Here is a 20,510-nt window from a genome sequence, read left to right as displayed (position 1 = left end):
CATGTCAAACATAATAAATCATATTTATTTAAAATAAATTGTTTTTTTTTTCTGCTGCCACCAACTTTGTGCGTCGTTTTGTTTGTCAGCGCCTCAGCTGTGATTTTTCTTGTCTGTATGCTGCAGGCAATAGTAATTGAATTATGTTTATACACACTTCAGGCAGTCGTCACTGCAAATAAGCGGCTGTCGACTTAAAGCCAGATTACTGGCAGTCAAAACCGCGCATGGCTTTTTCCATAGCATACTTTTTTGGGAAAACTTTGGCACTGCTTACAAAGGTAACTTTTATAGCTTAGATATGAGTGATATCCCCAACGCACTAGCGAGACGGCTACTCTGCAGACCTCGGAAGATAAGACTTTAGAAGTGCCACCCGAAAGATCTCACCACGGGATCCCTTGTGTAAAATGTGTAATTTAATATCATAAGCTATATTCCATATTTAATCTTAAAATATTGTAAATATTATTCCATTGTATATACCTATACATATAGTATATTTAAGTGTGTCCTATAGATGTTTACTATGGGTGTATTCCCCATTAATTTTCAACTAGCCTAACCTGCCATATAGTTTAATACTATTGCATTCAATTTTTAAGAGAAAAAAAATGATATAAGGGACAACAACTGTTTTCAGTTGCTTCCTTAAAAAATTGTTTTATTTTTGTGCGCTCAACTATGATGCTTGCGATTCTAACATCAACTCTTGCTTTCTTAAATAATACTAAAACGTATTTCATTCATATTTCCGCTCGATAATTTTAACTTTTTTACTCGCACTGGATCAGTCTCGAATCCAGACATCTCTAATTTAATCACAAAATCCATTATAGCTAAATTATAGAACTTTTTTGTGATAATGCGTTTACAAAAAGAAATATTTTCTTTAAAAGTTTAAGGAGTAATTATTGCTATGTATTTCTTTTATATTTTAAGAAGTTAAATATGATTGCTTACCACACGTTATTATGACGCTCTATTTTGCCTTAAAATGTATCTGAGTTGGATTTGGATCATATGCATACGTTATTTTTTAAATGCAGCGTGCATTAATTAATCAAAATTTTAATTTTTTGGGCCCCCCTTTAGTAAAAGCTGTCTACGCCCTTGATTCCTTATATTTGATTAATTGTTTAACAGAACAGGAACCCTAGTCCCCATTGCTAACATAATTCTGTCTGTGTTATATGAATAAATAAAATTAACAGAACAGGAAATGTTTCCACAGAACATTTAATCTTTGATAGAACTAGAAACTAATTCATGATCGATTTTTAAATATACACTTTTTTTAAGTGAACTCCACAAATTTTGTTTTGATGCAATTTACAGAATAAGTGAAATAAAATTAATGGGAAAATGCGCATATCAGCACACACAAAAAAAGTGAGTAAAGGCATGACAGTTAAGCTAATGGATTAATGTTTTGTTCCATGCCCTTGATTTATGTTAACTTTTAACTTAAAGCTGCTGGCAGTTTGTCATGCTATTGCATCCCCGAACGCCTTCTTCCCATGCCCTCTGCCACTGCCTCTCTCTATCTCTCTCTCTCTTTCTCTCTCGCACACCCTTTATCCCACACTTCGGCAGCATAATAAAAATGTCAAACTCCTTATGCTGTCGCTTGTAATACATCTTATTCATAAAATGAAAGAAGCAACAGAAAAGAAATAAAGAAGAAGAAAAGATGCTTTTTATGATTTCCCATTGCGTCGCTTGTCACGCTCCTCCTCGTTGGCTCTCTCCACTCCCCCAACAATTTTACATTCCTCACCACTCTCTAGCCTAGCTTATTTCCTCTCAATTCGTTATCGTTGCTGATGCCTTCTTTTCTTCTCCATATATGTACATATAGTATATATATACATGCATGTATGTGTGTGTTTTGGTAACATTTGTTATGGTAGATGATGATATCGTGCGAGTTCACAAAGTGCTCCACTTAAATATGCTATGTAAATCACCTGTACGAGCTGCGCTGCAGAGTCTCCCCCTAATATCCCCCTCCATATCCTGCCGACAACTCGCGTGCCGTGCTGCTGGTCTTCTTCGTGTTCTTCTGCTTCTGCGTTTCCTTGTCGTGTGCGTGTCAGTGCTGCCATTTACTTTATGTCCTGCACTCTGTTCTGTGCCAGAGGGCGTTTTGCAATGTGCCCTGGTCCCGGGCGTTATTCTATTTAAACAGCATTATCTTCACTTGCCGCTTTTGCCTTATCGCTTGCTTTGGGCCCCCTTCATAGCCCACGGTTCGACGCTCACCTACGGCTACTTGTCTTGAAAATTTTGTTTCTGCTTTTATTTTGCCTTATTCTTATTTTTTCCTTCTTTTTTTTTTGTATTAAAATTGCTCTTTTTATTTGCGTTGCCGCCGCCGTCTGTTTCATTCGCTCAGCGGCATCAGCGTCAGCGCCCCAACCCACTGCTGCCCTGTGTCAACCCACTGCTCCAGTTTTGGTTCTTTTCTATAATATATTCATAAGCTTGCCAGCCGTCGTTTGACGCCCAACACTCTCAGTCCAACATCTTTGGGCCGTGCGCTTGAGTGGCGCCAACATCATTACTACACATTACACACACGCGCACATACAGAGCCACGCACGCACGAAGACATGCACACCCACACACCCACACACACACACACACACAATCCTGGCAACCACGTGCGTGTGGCATCGTAATTCAACGTTGTTTGCGTTTTGGCTGCTTGTTTGTTTAACTTGCCACTACTTTAAAGCAATTTCCTTGGCCGGCACCTGCACACTCCTCACCGCTCGACACTCATATATAATTATGCCTCTGCTGCTCCTGTTGCGATAGAGATGGTCATGAAAGGTCGGAAGTGAAAGCTGCGAAAATTAGTCAGAACGCTTTTTACACCCAGTCGACGGTTAACGTTATTACAAGTAAGTACATATAGAAAAAATGTTATTTTTCAAATCCCATTTTATCACAAATCCTAATTCTGGGATCAAATACACCTAATTCCGTTTTTACACGGTAGATTAGTTCCACAAAAAGTTGTGTAAAAAAACCGTGTAAAAAAGACATTGATCATATGTTATTTTAAATCGTGCTGAATATAATAATTTCGTATAAATATTTCGTATATTGATAAAATCTTTAATTTTCAAATTTGTGTTAAATCAAAACCGTGTAAAAGCAGAATTAGGTGTAACAACTATCTGCAATGGATATAAATAATATTTACACAATACATTTTCAGTTAGATCCTCGTTCGCGGAAAATACAACGGATATTTGAATTTATAATTTATTGTAGTCCAAGCTAACTAATTTTGGAAAATGTTAAAAATTCAAGTTAGCCAAGTTTTTAAGAAAATTCGATATATCGTTTAAATATTCAAAGTAGCAGTCAGAAGAATGATCGGTGTAATTATCGCGATTGCCTAATGAACGTTAACGACATCTTAATTAGTTCCTAGATTGAACGCATTAGAAAAAAACTCATATTCGTATTTTCTCGGACTTGGGCGAATTTGAGTGCCAAGTTTAGACATTCTAGCTATTATGTATACTTTCTAAGATCCTTGCCTCGTCTTGTCAAGAATTTATATACTTTGTGGGGTCTGCCCCGCCTACTTCTAGGCGTGCATTCGCACTAAACTAGTATAAGGACTAAAGCTAGATTCACAAAATTTGCTACTCAATTTAATAAGCTCAAATGAATTCAGTTTTTATTTAATTTTGAGGGTCGTAATAAAATGTTAGCATATCACATATCGTGAACGTGATTTGTGGCGTATGTGTAGATTCGCCCACCTCTAGATGTGAATGTGACCTCTTACTCCCGCTTCGGATTAAGCTCCAGCCCTCGTTATTCTCATGTGTTATGCCCGCCATGCTCATTTCGCATTCAAAACGCTTGTGACAGTTTAACAAATTTGGAATTTAAATTGCACTTGCATTTAACTAAGCCTAGACATCCAGGCTGTCCCCCACCTGCCAGCCAGCCTGTCCGCCTAGTAGCTGCTGTGGCAACCGCACCTGTTGGGCACGCCCAGAAAGTTTGGCGACAGCTTTGCAGTTATTTGTTTTGTTTGTTGTTGGTACCGCTACTGAGATTAGGCATAAATTTGGGTCTTGTCTTGCCGGTCCTTGCCAGTGTTGTGTTGCCCCCCTCGTTCGTTCAGTAGCTTCATTAGGCGCAGGCTTTTTGCTTTACATGGGTCCTAATATATATACTATATTATCGTGTGTGTGCGTCTTGGCAGTCGCTTAATTTTGTCTTCAAACAAACAAACAACACACCCACACACACACCTAGAGAGATATAGAAAACACAATCCATAACCGTTTTGGCTTCATAATTATGAGTGTGCGACGTGCCGCGCTTAAGCATCAAAAAGTTGTTTTTAAGCATTAGGCATTAAGCGTCGGCAGCGTAAGCGGCATAAGGAAAAGGCAAAAAGCAACATTGTGAGTTATTGCCAAGTTTTATAAGGTGGCCGAATGCTTCGTTTCCCACGCGTATTATGAGCAGACCATACCTTGCTAAAACACCACCCACCTCCACTACCTGATCTCGAAGATAAGTGAGGGCTGCTCCCGAGTTGGGTAAGTAGAGAAAGCGACTTAAAAGTGCTGCGCAGAATGAAATTAAAATTGTTTTTTTTTTTCGGGGTAGTTTGTTTGGTTGCATATTGAAAAACGTTAAACAGATGGGAGGTAAGCCTGGTACTGGTACTGGCCAGAGGTGCTCTGGCGCTGCTCTGGATAAATGTCGATTGCTGTCCCAGCACAAGTTTAAATTGGTTTTATGTTGAAGCTAAATGAGTGACGCGAATACCGAGCACCGAGCACCGAGCGCCGAGAGCCTTTCCCATTGCTTGTGGCATTGCCGCTTCCTTCACCGACTGTTGAGCTTTTAGGGACCACTATGAAGGGGACTGACTGCTTGCCTGTTGAGTGCCAGGAAATGAAATTTCTTATGAATTACTTTTTTCTTTGCCTTTCCTGCTTTGCTCTTTCATTTCACAATTTAAGGCTCTGTCTTGTGTTTAATGGCAATGTGCTTGCTTCCTTTCTGTTGCTGTTGCTGTTGCTGCTGCTGCTATTGTTGTTATTGCATTGGGACCAACCAGGTTCTGACTGTTCAACGTTGAGTGGTCGCTTAAGTTTGACTGCCTGTCAAATGCAGCAATGTTTCCATATATTGTATATATTTTTTTATATACTGACTGGTACTTGACAATGCCGTACTCCCCCTCTTCATGTGTATGGTGTTTTGTGAAATTGATTGACTGGTGGCCTGGGTAAGAAGGAGGCTTGTGCTCAGAAATGGCCAGCCTAAGCATAGATGCTGCAAATAAATCGTCGAAATGTATTATGTCACAACTTTTTTGTTGTTGACATAACACGAACTAAGCTTAAACCCGCAGTGAATCAATAACATGTTTCAATAACAATTTTTACATTTTTACAATATTTGATATAAAAATATACATTTGTGCGATTATTTTTAAAAGAAATGTTTTTTCATTAATACTCTTTTATTTTATTTGTTTTGGAAATAAATTGGAATATTAACATTTACTCGAATATTATGTTGATTATGTGACAAAAAAAATGTGGCTATCGAAAACTCTGCTTCAAATTTAATTACAATATATTTATTATTTTTTTGGTATTCACATCAGATAGATGTACATATTAATCATAAATAATATAAAATATAAATATACGTAGCATAATATATTTTTTAACAATACCATTAAAGATTTATTTGTACATATTTATTTTAAATGCATTCAGAATGAAATATTTTCATTTCCATTGGTTTAAGTCTCAGTTCAATCACGAATTCCCAACTAGGGTTAAGCATTTGCTAATGCACAATAATATATTAAGCTAAGCATTTTTATTCCATGCTCTGCCTAAAACGCGTCGCCGTCACAGATTTTGTACAAAACTGGATGCCTTTGTTCTTAAGGCAACGCCCAGACCAGAAGGGAACTTCCCTTGGGTCTGTTCAGATTTTCACAGCTTTGTGTAAGTTTTCAGCGAGGTACCCCAGAGATAGAATACAGACTGCAGCAGCTTTAAATTACAGTGCCATTATCGGAAAAGCAACAGCAACAACAACAACAGCACGATGACGACGATGACAAGAAAAGCTCTGGCAATGTGGCTGCCACACTTTTGTGTTTGCGACGTTTCATGAGCGTGGCGCAAGCATTGAAGCAGCAACTAACGGCAACCGCAATTCAATGCACTTGCTGCACAGAGTTGGATATGAATATGCATGTGTAAACACTCGAAAAAAAAAATGGGGGGATTCCAAATCAGCGGAGAATGCACTAGCTTTCGCGCAAGTTGTGATAATTATAGTGTTACTTCAATTAGAACATACGCGAATTCTATACCAAAACAAAAATCTACTAATACTGTAAATTGATGAAAGCAAAATAAATTTAAACAAATTATTTGCCCGTCTGGCAGTAGCTTAAGATATTACAGAAACATAAACAGCTTACAGGTCCCTACTTAAGCGTCTTACGGCATCACAACAGATAACTGGTGGAAAAGAAATGCAAGGAATCGGAAGATATCGAAAGACTGAAGCACCTTTGCATAGAGGTGATTCGCTGAAAAAGGCTGGCGTTTGCAAAAACAGCAAGAAACTAACGAATCAATAAGCCGCACCCCTGATCTCCAACACCCTACAACATACACCCAAGTGAGTACCTAATTACACCGGATTTTAAAAGATCATTTAGGGTTATCTTAGTACCTATTACATTTAATGTTCAGCGGCTGTTTTTTTAATTATTTATTGCTTATTTGTGCGACGAGAAAAATTCTAATGAATTAATGCACTGTGACTAGTGGATACATTTTTCTTAGATAAAATTAAAAGTGATTTGATTAGTCTACTTAACTTATTTTAATAAGTTACATTTTATTTATACATAAATTAAAACAAAATAAAAAAACAAATACTCGTACTGCGTTAGTTTTTTTCGCTCCCTTCTCGCACACAGTTCTGGCTATTCAGCAGCTGGTTGTGCTTTTCAACATATCGACAAGAGTTTCTGTTCAATTCCTATTATTATTACTCTTTAGAATTCGATATCATTAGCAATTGTAATCCATTCAATTCTCTGTAATGCTCTTATTTTATCAGTGCATGGTTAAGTGTGTAGTTACAAGTGTGCTTCTCATATACGTATATGTGGGTGGAAATGCCTCTAATAAGTGTCTACATAGCTGCACTTACAAACGGGAAGGCTGTGGTGATGCTGTTGTTGCTGTTTGCGATGTTGTTGGTAACCACATTACACAACGGCTTACAAACCTAGGCCCATTACACTTATTTGCAATCATGGCCTAGGGTGCACTTACCCATTAACTTGTCTGTGTGTCTGAGTGTCTGTCTGACTGACTGTTTTGCAGGTCTGCCACAACGTAGCGTCAATTTTACAGTTATTGATATTATAATATATGCGAGAGAGTAATATGGCAACGATTCTTTGCTGCACTTCGCATGCATCGCCAACAGGCTCGGGCGTACCTGATGCACCTGAAGAACCTGATGCTGACTTTCAAATTGGGAAACCGAAGCGGGTGCAGGCTGCTTGGCATGGATAACATACGAGTATAGGCTGACAGACATGCACGTTCCTGGAAACACTCAAAATATTTGCGCACGCACGACTAATGACTGCGGCCCTACTTACTATACTATCTGTCATTCCTCCAGGTGGTGTCTCAGTGAGTGTGTGTGCAATATGCAATATTTTATGTGTACTTTTCAAGTCTGCTTGTTTGTGGTACGTGCCCCAAATGCGGTCCAAATAATTATCGACTGACTGGAGCTGCTTCAAGCGCACATTTCCATGATGATATTGAATGTTGTTAGGCCAAACATGATTACATTAATGGCAATAATAACATTTCGAAAAGCGTCATGGCAAAGCAAACAATGAGTGTATTTGAGGCAAAGTTAACATTTGATATTCTCAATACAATGCGTGTGTGTTTGCGTGTGTGTTTTCGTGTGGGCTTGTGTGTGTGGATGTAGATGTAGATGAAAGAGATTAAAGGCAAAATAATGCATGTAGATTTAAGCCCTACGATAAGGAGCTTACCTATCAGAATTCAAAACAACAGGCAGGTTTGACACGAATCACTTGGCAGAGGAAGAAAAGTAGCAGCATAAACCATAATTCAATGCTCATTAAAAATTTCATTTATCAATATTAAGTGCGACAGAACTAAAGCTGGTTCTTATAAACCCTAACTCAAGCCGAGTACCAAAATTGATCAGATTAACAAGTAAAAAAGCTAAATTCGGGTGTCCCGACTTTGAAGTACTCTGTACATATGTTTACAATAATTATAGAAAATAAAAAATAAAGAAAATTAAAAAAAATTTGCATCTATTTCACTTCTCTCGGTGTTCGAACTCATGTAAAAGGTGTGGGGGGGAATCAAAAACATAAAACAAACTTGCACAGCCTACACACATAAGGCATCTTTGGTGTCTCTATCTCTTATAGTCTTTGAGATCCAGGTGTTCATACGGACGGGCAGACAGATAGGGCTAGATCGACTCGTCTCGTCACGCTGATCAAGAATATATATACTTTGTGGGGTCTGCCACGACCTCCTTCTGCCTGTTACATGGTTATGTATGTCAAGTTTCAAAAAACTTTGCTTTATTAAAATTAAGATTTTATTTTTTTCGTTGATTTTTTAAATTGTTATAATTATTCTACACATAAGCGCAGAGCAGCGATGGCTGTGAAATTTTATGTTGGGAGCACTCCAACAACATATGTTTATAAAAAGAAAAACAGCACCTTAGCTTTTCCCTTTCTTTGTTGCAGTGTTATTGAGCATTCTGTTGTGGGCAAAAAGGCAAACATTACAATTGTTTTTTGAGATTATAATTTATAAACTGTTTTTCATCCAGTTGTTCTTCCATTTTGAAACGTTGTATTTTTCAAAAATATATCTTGATTAATTTCTTAATTATTTCCTCTTCGCTATTATAAATGCCTAAGAGAAACAAAAATCTCCTTAAAAATGTAACGAAAACGCATTTTATTCATGTTTCTAAGTACCTAAAAGTTCGAACATGCCATAAGTGTTAAATATCATATGCGTCTAAACAAAAGTAAATTCGACACTCATTGTACATACTGCACCCGAGAAATGGCTATGAAGTAATCCATGCCCTTGCCTAGGCGTAGCATAAGTAAAATGTACCTTACACACATTTTGTACATTTATTCGGCAAAAATAAATGCTTCAGACATTTTGAAGTGTTATTGATTTAATTTTATTGCTGCTCGGTAACAATTCAATTGAAGTTTGGACATACAATTATATATGTTATCCGAATTGTAGACCTTAACGATGGATCTACATCATAATTAATGTAAAAAATTAAACATGGTTTAATTTGTTCTATAAATGAATGCTTCAGATATTTAGAAGTGCTATTTATTTACATCATTTTATAGCTGCTCGGTAACAATTCAATTGAAGTTTAACGAAAGATCGAAATCATAATTAATGTAAAGACATAAACATAGTTTAATTTGTTCTAAATTACACAGACAGCTTTGAGGTAAGCAGCTTGAAATACTTAAAATTTGATGTACTTTATTGGTCATACTCGTACTATGTTCTGCCTGAACTAGCTGATTTCATTTATAATTTTCTGCGATTCGCTTCATCAGACGTTCTTTTCACTACACATTCAATTGGTGATTTTTTTTATCAATTCGTTTTCCGATGTGAACGCTCCGAGTCGGTGGGGGGACGACGGAAAGCAGAATCAGTTAAGCCCTTTTGATGCCACAATAAAAGTGCGACACAAAAATAATATTTTGTTTGTGTATGTGGAAAAAAATGTAAAAGAATTACAGCATAACAGTAAGCAGAAGCAGCCGTAACTCAAGCTCTCTGACTGACTCACAGATTCAACCATACTCATAGTACAAACGGTATGAACGTATGTACATGGTGAACGGAAGTGGTGCACGAAATATAGAGAAATGAAAGAAATAAGCGCTATTATCGTTATTACGTGAGCAAAATAGTCAACAAGAATGGCAGCAACTACACCATAAAGAACTATATGAACAACAAAAACAACAACAGTTACCAGCACTATGGCACATATTAACAAACAATAACAGCTGACGACGACCACGACTTAGAGGACGACCAAAATAGCCAGGGTGCAAGCCACCGTCGACTGTTGAGAGAGCAGAAGCGGAAGTGGAAGGATGTGCAGAGCAGCAAACTGGAAGTGATTTTAGTGAGCACTTATGGCAGTAAGTATTTCTTTTTACTTACATAAATACTTGCACAAACATAAAACGGAAATGAACACACGTACACCAACATGCACGGAGTGCGGAGCTATCGCGGAGAAAGCTAAATTGCAGAGGATGCTTCTAACTGCCGGTGGGGATGTCGAGATGTCTATTAGCCTGCTCGTCTTCTTGGCAGACAGATAACAGCTTGCACCGCTTCATCGAATGCATAATGCAAAACAAATGTACGGCAAATGACAGCTGAGCAGTACACGTAAGTATCAACAATAAACAGCGTAATTGTATCTGCAATTAGCAAGGCAACACAATTAAAAGAAGCCTCAAGCGAACGTGTTTTCCGAAGAACCAAAGCATTGATACTCTTCAAGACAATATAATTAACTGGGTGGTCAAGCATAGAAATATTGGCAAATGAAATTCGTAAGACACAAACAAACACAAAAGTTAGCGCACAAGTCTACCAAAGTTCACAGATATGCCTTGATTCTAAGGTAACTGCAATTAAAACCAAGGGCATCTCTCTACAAACATTAAATGTTCCGAGTAAAATGAGAAAACTTTTTGCGAATTATTTGGCAAGAAAGTCTTGTAAAGTAGGGCGAGTTTGTGTGAGAATACACTTTTAGTATTACATGAAAACTTTATTTATTTTCATACTATCAAGTTTCTATTTTTTATTGATTTAACTTTGATAATTATTCACTAAATATATTTATGGCACATATGCACATACATGGGGAATATGTAAATCAAAATAATATTAAGGTTTCCTGTATAATGTCTAAGTGCAAGAAAAATACACAAAAACCCTGATAAACACTCTGGTTGCACTGTTTTGTTGTATTGTTTTTTAAAAAATAATTGTGGTAACTCAATGAGTACTCGAATCACATAACTGCATTTAGGTGCATTTCCTGCACAGATTCCTTTCATTTTTATTCGCGACAAATACCATACAAATACAAATACGCAACACTCTACTTTTTGTAAAGGGTGTTCAAAAGAAAAGAAATATGATGCCATAAAACGGATTTGCAAACAGGCGCATGTATAAACATATATACAAAATTGTATTTGTAACGCAAATTCTATTCAAATTACTGGGAATTTAGCGGCATTCAGCATACGGCCCAGTGGCTGGAATTGGGCTTATGTCAGGATTTAGTTATAAATGGGTGCGATTTTATTATGCGATTGTATTTTGTACTTGTGAGGGTGTGTCTGGCTGAGAGGGAGAGGAGGTGGCCAAATCAGTAAGCGCCAACAAAAATAAGCATGTAAAATATTTTGAATTGAAATTTAATGTAAATGTGCCCAGTGCATGTGTATTCCTCGGCGTATGTGTGTGTGCGACTTATGCGGCGCACAAATATTGTTGCATACATTTGGGCGTCGATTGTAATGCCACCGCAAAAGGCGTGGCATATGTATGTACAGATGTACTATATATATGTGCAGTATTAGCCTTTAAAGCGACGTTTTTTTATTATTATTATTACTTTGTTGATGGTTTTTTCAATTTGGCGTTTTATTCAATTTAACACAACCAGACGAATCACAGTTGTTAAGCCTTTAAATAACATTTTTTTGCGCGCTTCTTATGCTTTGTTGAGGTTTTTGCACAGAATAAATATTTAAATAATGACACATGCCAAAGCGACAGCCCAAAATCTGTAACAATATTGAAATATTTTATGAGAGGCAAGCAGCGCAGACCAGACCAGACCAGACAACCAACGAACCACCAGGCCCTGCCCATGACGCCACTACGCCACCGCGCCTTCTTGCCACCTCCAGTATGTCCGCCATCGCAGCTGTTACTGCGTACAGCACCCACAACATGCCGCCCACGCATAGATGAATGTCAGCTGACGCGCGCGTTACGTCCTTTTCCGGATTTTGTTGCCGAGCAGTGAAGCCCATGATTGTTTTTTGGGCGGCATTGTTAGTTGTTGTTGTTGTTATTGTTACTGCTCGGGGATGACTGCTGTCGATTGCGGCCCAACAAAGCAGTAGCCCTCTATGAGTATATACTTGTAAAAAGAAGCAGCTTCGACAGTTAAAACGCTTTAAAAGCAAATTTATCTGTCATTTCCTTAAACGCCTTTTTACAGCCCTGGCTCAATGGCAAAGGAACGCGCCAGGGACGACGCCTTTAACTCACTCGTTGCTGTCTGCCTTATGCTCTTTTTTTTATAAAGACAATTGCAACGGCACTCAAATATTGATTTATTGAGCTGAGTTGCTCATATGCGTCCTCTTCCTTATCCCACATTCACATAGTCTGTGGCTTCATGGCTCTTATTTTAACTTCCTACGCTACACACATTGCCATTTTATATGCTGCTCGTACTTGTTCGTACTTGAACCATTTTTTTTCTCCGGTTCGCAAAGTGTAGCGCAAATAAAATGGCTTGCACTTGCCCCTGGCTGTGTAATGAGGATCCAGGGAAAGGCGCGGAAGAGGTGCACGGCTTGCCAGACTTGCATATTCACCCTAATGGTGCTCGCTGCAGAAATGTTTTAAATCACTTCAGGTTAACCTCAATCTACCACTTTAAACTTTAAATCTAATGACTTTTATAGACACTTCAACATTCAGCTTCTCCTTTTATGTTTGTGTGTGTATGTTGAACTTGGCAGTGGGCAGATGGCAATGTTGAATGACAGAGATAAATACTTACAATATTAATTTATTTTTTAAATATTATTTTTATGATCCCATTACGAGATCACGTTATTTTCGGCACTATCTTCCAGCTCTCAAATGATGGACATAAAATAAAACGGTGATTCGATCCTTTCCTCTACATATCTTTCCTTCTCTCTACACTGCTATGTTCCTTAGCCTTCAGTTAGCGGCAGCAAGTAAGTAATCCTAACATAAAATGTTTAATTTTAATAATTAACATTACTTTCATTGAGCTCTCAAATAGTGAAGTATGAAATCATAAAGAGATGCAAAGAAATGTCTGTAATCGGTTTTATACATGACAACAGATTGTTGTATACATGGAAAAGATTACATATGCATTCTACTTCCCATCGCATAAATCCAACAGCGAACTAATGAAGAGATTGTTTATGAGGTACAACTCAAGGGATTGACTTTTCTTTGTACTTAAGTCGTTTTATGCAGGATTTCATCTAATTACACGTTCCATAAAATACGTTATTGCTGATTTTTACTGATTAAATAAGTCCCAACCGCTGCACCTTTAGACAGCCATAATCACATAAGTACTTGAAGCATTGAAATTTTGATGTGCCATAAGGCGCTATGATGCTCATCCAACGCCATAATGCCGACACCATAATACTCGCATTGATCGTTCTGCCTTATATAAAAATGTATGTTCGTGTATGTATGTGTATGGTACACGTATCTGTGCTTTATTGCACACTCCTGCTTTTCACACAAGAGCTGGTTGGCTCCGCTCCTCTTGGCTTCGCCATGGCCTCAGGAGCATCAGGAGCAGCAGGCGCTGCAATAAAATGGGCGCAAGGAATACAAATTTCGAAAAGGAGCACGCGAAAAAGTTTTATTGCCGCACAAGTGCAGGAGCTTTAATTTGAAACCACTAACAGATGGATTTCGTTTTATGCACCTCGGCACACACTTAAAGGAGTTTAACGAGCGCCCGCAGCGCTAAATGCTTGCATGTTTGTCTGATTGTTTGTGCGCAGTTAAGCCGGTTGTAAATTACTAAGAAAAACAATTGACAGCTTTTAATGAGAGGCAAACACAAATTACGGTGTCAATACCATCGATACCAGTTGCGGCAACATTTTCAAATTGCTACTTAAATTGAGGTTTTATTGCTTTCACTGCCGAAGTTCGGTCTTAGTGGAGAAATTATATGAAGTAAAGAATGTAAGTATGCACGAATAAATAAGCAGTCCAATGCCAATTATTTTTATCTCAGCTCTCTCAGCTTTTTATAGAAGCTTTAGGGGATCAAGAAGTTAATTTTCCCAATTACGCAGATGTGGATTAGGCGGGGATATAATACAATTGTGATCGAAAATTAAATATTTCCCTTTTGTAATATGATATACGCTTGCCGTAAATAAATTCTAACGTTACCATGTTACCATAAAGTGAAAACGAGACGAAATATTCAAATGTTAAAATCGAGCAAGCTCGACAGTGCAATGCCCCCCTTCTTCTCTATTTGTTTTTTTATGTGCATGAACAGCCGAAAGAAGAGCGAACCATGATGCTGTAATTTGAGTGCTGGCGTAAAATTAAGCTTATGAATTAATAGACTTGGATGAAATTAAAAAACAAGAGAACGCTACAGTCGAGCAAGCCCGACAGTGAAATACCCTGTACCCAGGTAAACTTCCGACACTGAGGTATATGCGCCCATAGCAGAAGCAAAAAGAGGAAAAAGAAGAGCGAACTTGTTGCTGCAGTTTGGGGGGGTTGTACTGGCGAGAATTTGTTTCGCTAATAACTTTTCTTAGAATTAACCGACTTACATGAAACAAGAGTAGACTATTGTGTATGAATTATGTGTGCAAAGTTTGGTTAATGTAACTTTTGAAATGGGGAAGGGGGGAAAATTCCAAAAAATAAAATAAACTCGTCCATTCTCGGACCTAGGAGAATCTGGATACCAACTTTGGTTATTCTAGCTTTTATAGTTTCTGAGATCCTTGTGTTCATCCAGACAGACGGACGGATATGTCTAGATGGATTTCTCTCGTCATGCTGATTCAGAATATATACTTGTATACTTTATGGGGTCGGAGATGCTTCCTTCTGCATGTTACATACTTTGCACAAACCTAATATACCCTTTCTACCCTACGGGTACAGGATATAAAAATGAAGGAGAGAATTACAGTGTCGAGCACTTGTGGGTTCAAATTTATTACATTTTTTCCAAAACACTCATAAAATCATTCAAAATGTATTAATCGATATAATATTCTTATCAACATATTTCTTATATGAAATTATTTAAAGTCTGAGTAGTGTTGGATAACACGTTTTCAAAATCCAGATGTTCATCCAGACAGATGGATTTCTCTTGTCATGTTGATTAAGAATATATACACTTTATGTGATCGGAGATGATTACTTCCGCCTATTAAGAATATACAAGTACATAGCATAAACCTAATATATCCATTTATGAACCATACAAATTAAATATTTAAGGTTTCAAGTTTTAGGGTTTGGTTAATATACGAGAATGTACGTATATAAAAAACCTGAAAAAATATTTCCACATTTATATATAATCTATTTAATTGCTGAAATATTCTCTGTATGTGTATAAACGGCAATACGAAATAAATGAATGTGTTTTAACAAAAGCTTAAGAGCTATTGAATTTAACAATATTAATACTCAGAGAAGATTAACATTGCTCCCCAAACGTTTTAAAGTTGGAAATGTTAAATAAAGAAATACTTTCTGTGTGGATATCGATTCCAACTAACGTAAATTCTGTTCTAAAGCAGAAAGCGTTTTCAATATTCTTTAGTGGAGTTGAGGCATCATGCCATTTGCAAGAATATAATGGGTAATACATTTGAATAAAACTATCTAATGGGTCATCCATCTAGGTGTGATACACACTTGCACTAAACTACTATGCCATTTTATCCTATGGGTTCAGAGTAAAATTTAGCCACCACTACTATGTATATGTTATAAATCTGAAATATATATGTACAATCAAATTACCCGTATTTTGTTTAACAAAACAAACATGATGTCTGCTTTTTATTTTCCATTAAAGTTCTATTTGTTTTTAAACTTTACTTTTCTTTAGCCTTAAATAGCAATTTAATTGCTATTGTGCTCAAATATTTTAAGCAGCACATTGCTATTTGGTTTCTTATGCTGTCGACAAAATTTTAGCCAAGCAACCTATTTTCCAACCTTGTGCAACTAAGTATACTTGTAGTGCAACGGTACAAGTTAAACTAAATTGCGAAATTTTAGCAAGCTATGCACACTAAGAATGAACAAAAGCTGCAAGCTGACAAAAGTGCATAATTCTATAAAAGGCACACAAATTGAAACACAAACACAAAACTCGAACATCTACACTCCTGATATTCCTCAGGCACTTCCTAGAGCATAGCAACGCCCACAGCACACACACACACACACACACACACACACACACACATATGCGCACACATAAGTGTGTAAGTGTGGAAGAGGCACAATACGTGGCTGCAAATTTGCTAAAAGAAAACTTTTGGCGCTGAGCGTTGAGTTTCTATTAAAAATATTGTCAACTCAAAACAGACTTACACACACACACACACACTCACCCCACACACGCACACACTCACCCCACACACGCACACACTCACCCCACACACACACACACTCACCCGCATACACGCACAAATAGGCACCGAGAGCAAGAGAGCGAGTTGATTGTTGTAAACAAAGTTTTCATAAAGAATTTTGCTTGGTTGCAACGGCAATGGCATCGGCAACGGCATAAAAACGGCGCCAACAACAGAAAACTGACAAATTGGCAGCCTCGAAAGAATCACGAGCAGCTGTGGTAAGGATGCTGTTTCTGCTACTGCCAGCCAGCCAGCCAGTGAGCCAGCCAGCCAAACAAACTAAACCAAAGCGGTGAAAATCGCAGTAAACTTCAAGATGGCATAAAAAATAAATTGACAATTTTACTGAAGATTTTTCCTCTCCTGGACAAACAGCCGAACAAAACTCACAGATAGTTGTGCTTGCCGTAATTTTAGGAATGCAATGCAGCTGCCGTTTCCTGACTGCTGTTTCTGCCGTCACTAGTCGAATGCCTGGGCGACCAACAAAAATGAATTCTGCGGTTTGGCCAATGAGCGTCAAGGATATATATATACATCTGTGTTTGTTTGTTCCTGTGGTGGATGGGGGTGGACTGGCGGAGGCGGAAAAGTGTAAACTCGTTTAGGTGCTGCTGCAGTTGTTGCTGTTGCTTGCGCTGTTGTGCCACAAATTAAAATGTGGCCACGTTTTAAATTTGCACAGAATTTATTGTTTTCTGGCGACTTAGCAAGGACAACAATGCCAGCGAATAAGTTAAATGCTTTTTATGGCTGCCAGAAAAATGCGAGGACCACAAAATAAAGGCAAGGCCGAAATAATACATTAAACAAGTAGCCAAGCAAGCAACATAATGCGCCACGACATCAACGACAATAAAAAGGATAATGCGACAAGTTGAGAATTCGCACGCCGAGCGAATGAAAAAGAAGAACGAACGAATGACCGCCATTTTTGTGCGGGAAGTTTGTCTGTGTTGGGCGGCAACAACAAGAGCGTAGCAGCAGGAGAAAAGTTGAGCGCATTTAATGAGTTTATTGAACCAATTGCTAGTTGCTGCAAAAGTTGCATCATTCGTTGCCCTGGTCCTAGTCGTCTCTGTTGTCATTGCCGTTGGTCAGGACTTGGCACATGGCGAACATTGTCTTGGCACGAACTCACGGAGTAGGGCCCATGCCAGTTGCCAGTGTCCAGCAATTCCTGTTTATATAAAGCTAAATGATGCCGTGCCTCAGGGCGTCCCACACACACATACATACATACAGATAAGCACACAGGCCACTAGACAATTGTACAAACGTACACTGAGAGAAACTCCGCTCCTCAAAGTATGCAACAAAGAATATTGTTTTAATGTATTAATATATGGACTTAGGAGTATTCACAGTGAGAACTCTCTTGGCCGCCCAAGGGGAGTGTCCGCTCAAGGGGATACTTAAATACTTTATACACCTATTTTTATACCCTGTACCCGTAGGGTAAAAAGGGTATATTAGGTTTGTGCAAAGTATGTAACATACAGAAGGAAGCATCTCCGACCCCATAAAGTATATATATTCTTGATCAGCATGACGAGAGAAATCGATCTAGACATGTCCGTCCGTCTGTCCGTCTGGATGAACGCGAGGATCTCAGAAACTATAAAAGCTAGAATAACCAAAGTTGGCATCCAGATTCTCCTAGGTCCGAGTAAGGACGAGTTTATTTTATTTTTTTAATTTTCCCCCTCCTTCCCCCGCTACAGAATTTCGTCAATAGCGTCCACATTTCAAATGCTACCTAAACCAAACTTTGCACACATAATTTCTATATAATTATGTACTGTTGTTTAAAATTTTATCAAATTCGGTCAATTCTAAGAAAAGTTAGCGAAACAAATTCTCGCCAGTACAACCCCCAACAACTGCCGCAACAAGTTCGCTCTTCTTCTTCCTCTTTTTGCTGCTGCTATGGGCGCATATAACTCAGTGACGGAAGTTTACCTGGGTACAGGGTATTACACTGTCGGGCTTGCTCGACTGTAGCGTTCTCTCTTGTTTTTTTTAGAAAAAGTGTCCGCCGAAGAGAGTGTCCGGATAAAAGAGGTGTCCATTAAGGGAGTTTTCACTGTAGTTATAAGAAACACAATGAAACACTATTCAACAGAATATGTTAGAATAATATAAACATTTTCTTACTTTATATTTTATAAATCATTAATATTTTGAAAAGATTATAAATGTGCGTGCTGGCACATTCTTGGTTTAAGAAGTGAGGTACACAAATCATTCAGTTTTTTATTTCCAACAGCACCACCAGAATCAAAAGCTATTCAAACTTTATATCAATAATTTATAATGCTTTTAAAATAAATAAATCTTAATAATAACAACCAGCCGTTAAAGTTTTAGTAAGGAATTTCATAAATTTTGACCTTCAATTGATCAATACGTGAAGATATAAGTATATATTTATTTGAGTGTAAGCAGAACTTATTCCAACACCGTCTCAGGCTTGCCAACAACAGGAAACATTTTTATCTTCCGGCATAGTTCGTTGTCGTTCGGTCCAGTTCAAGAGAAGATTGTCGCCAAGAAAAATGAAATTTTATTTACGACAAAGGATTTTCTGATTTCTCTTAATAGTTAATTCTCTTGCTGTAATTCTTTTCTACTCCTTGGCTGCTGCTACCGCTTCAACTCCTGCTGCCGCTTCGTGTCTTAGCCTTTTCCATATCCGTTTTTACAACGTCGCCAACAACGTGCGACTGTTCAACACTGCAGCCTGGCAACGAAATTGCGGCAGACAGAAGTCATTTAAGGAGAATTTATGGGATTTTAACTGACATTTAAACAGTTGGAGAGCAAAGCTTGTCGGCCAAGATTAGCGACGGCTGTTCAACAAAATGTTATGGACAAACGGCCTGTGAGAATGGACTACGACGCTGGATGTTGCCACGTTGGCAGCAGTTGGTGTTGAGAAAAAACCGAAGAGAAAAATGAAATGTAATTTCATTTGAAAACTGTGAAAACGTAGTGGAATGTGCAGAGCACTGATGGGCAGTTCGCCGAAGAATTACGCAAAATCACAGTAGTTGCAGTGCCATGTAATTAGTCAAATAAAGTTGTACATTTGAGATGCAGATTAAAGGGGTGGGCGGGGGAGTTGAAAGTTGATAGTGTGTTTTGCAAGTGTTAGCTAATAAATAGTTTGAAATGAAGCATAGTCCGTGGTTCAATTACATTATCAACGTATTTGCTTATTAGCAGCCTATCAGTTACCGCAATTAATTATCAATTAATAATCAAATTCTGATAGAAATAATACCGTTTTTATTGTTGTTATTTCAATTGTTGTTTGAAGCATTGCTTAGCTGACCATACTTCATGTGTGTCAGTAGTACATAGGTACATGCATAAATAACCAAATTGTTCCGCTATATCGTATATCGCAACAGGAATGATGACCGTTTTTTAATAAAAATGAATATTTTCTAGCAAACAACGGCTTAGCCACCAATTATTATTATTTAAGACTAAGCCTTTTGTGTGTTCGATGTACTATTTCAGGATATTTGACCCAATCATTACGTACCTCTTACAATAGTTCCTTATTTAAAAATGTCGTTTTGTGGACCGTGAAGTTTCTGAAAGATAAGAAAATGAACTTTAAAAAATGAGAAAAAATCAGGCCTTTGTAATATTTTTTAGACTTAGCAGACAAAAGAGTTTGAACGCTTTTGAAGTAAATAGTTAGAAATACATGCGTACAAAACTCGTTAGTTTAACTAATGTACCGGTTTGTATGCCAAGCCCTAAAATAGTGGTCAACTACAAAGTTGCTTTTAAATCAATTAACGCTGCACTAAAGTGCTTAAACTTTACGGCGAAACTGACCACACTCAGTTTTGGT

General features: G+C 37.8%; 1 protein-coding gene across 1 annotated transcript in view; it reads right to left on the bottom strand.

Annotated features, from left to right (window-relative positions):
* The window catches only part of LOC115625126 (cadherin-87A), a 36,654-nt gene extending 16,438 nt beyond the window's left edge, over nucleotides 1-20,216 (bottom strand). The window contains exon 1 of the mRNA XM_030520040.1: nucleotides 20,193-20,216. The gene's annotated coding sequence lies outside the window, so the exon portion shown is untranslated. The remainder of the gene's footprint in view (nucleotides 1-20,192) is intronic.
* Nucleotides 20,217-20,510: the final 294 nt, after the last annotated feature.

This window comes from Scaptodrosophila lebanonensis, unplaced genomic scaffold, assembly GCF_003285725.1.
Source record: "Scaptodrosophila lebanonensis strain 11010-0011.00,11010-0021.00 unplaced genomic scaffold, SlebRS2 tig00000072-arrow-pilon, whole genome shotgun sequence".
NCBI classification, from domain to species: Eukaryota; Metazoa; Arthropoda; class Insecta; order Diptera; family Drosophilidae; genus Scaptodrosophila; species Scaptodrosophila lebanonensis.
Note: the sequence above shows the minus strand (reverse complement) of the source record. Positions and strands in the feature narration are given on the sequence as shown.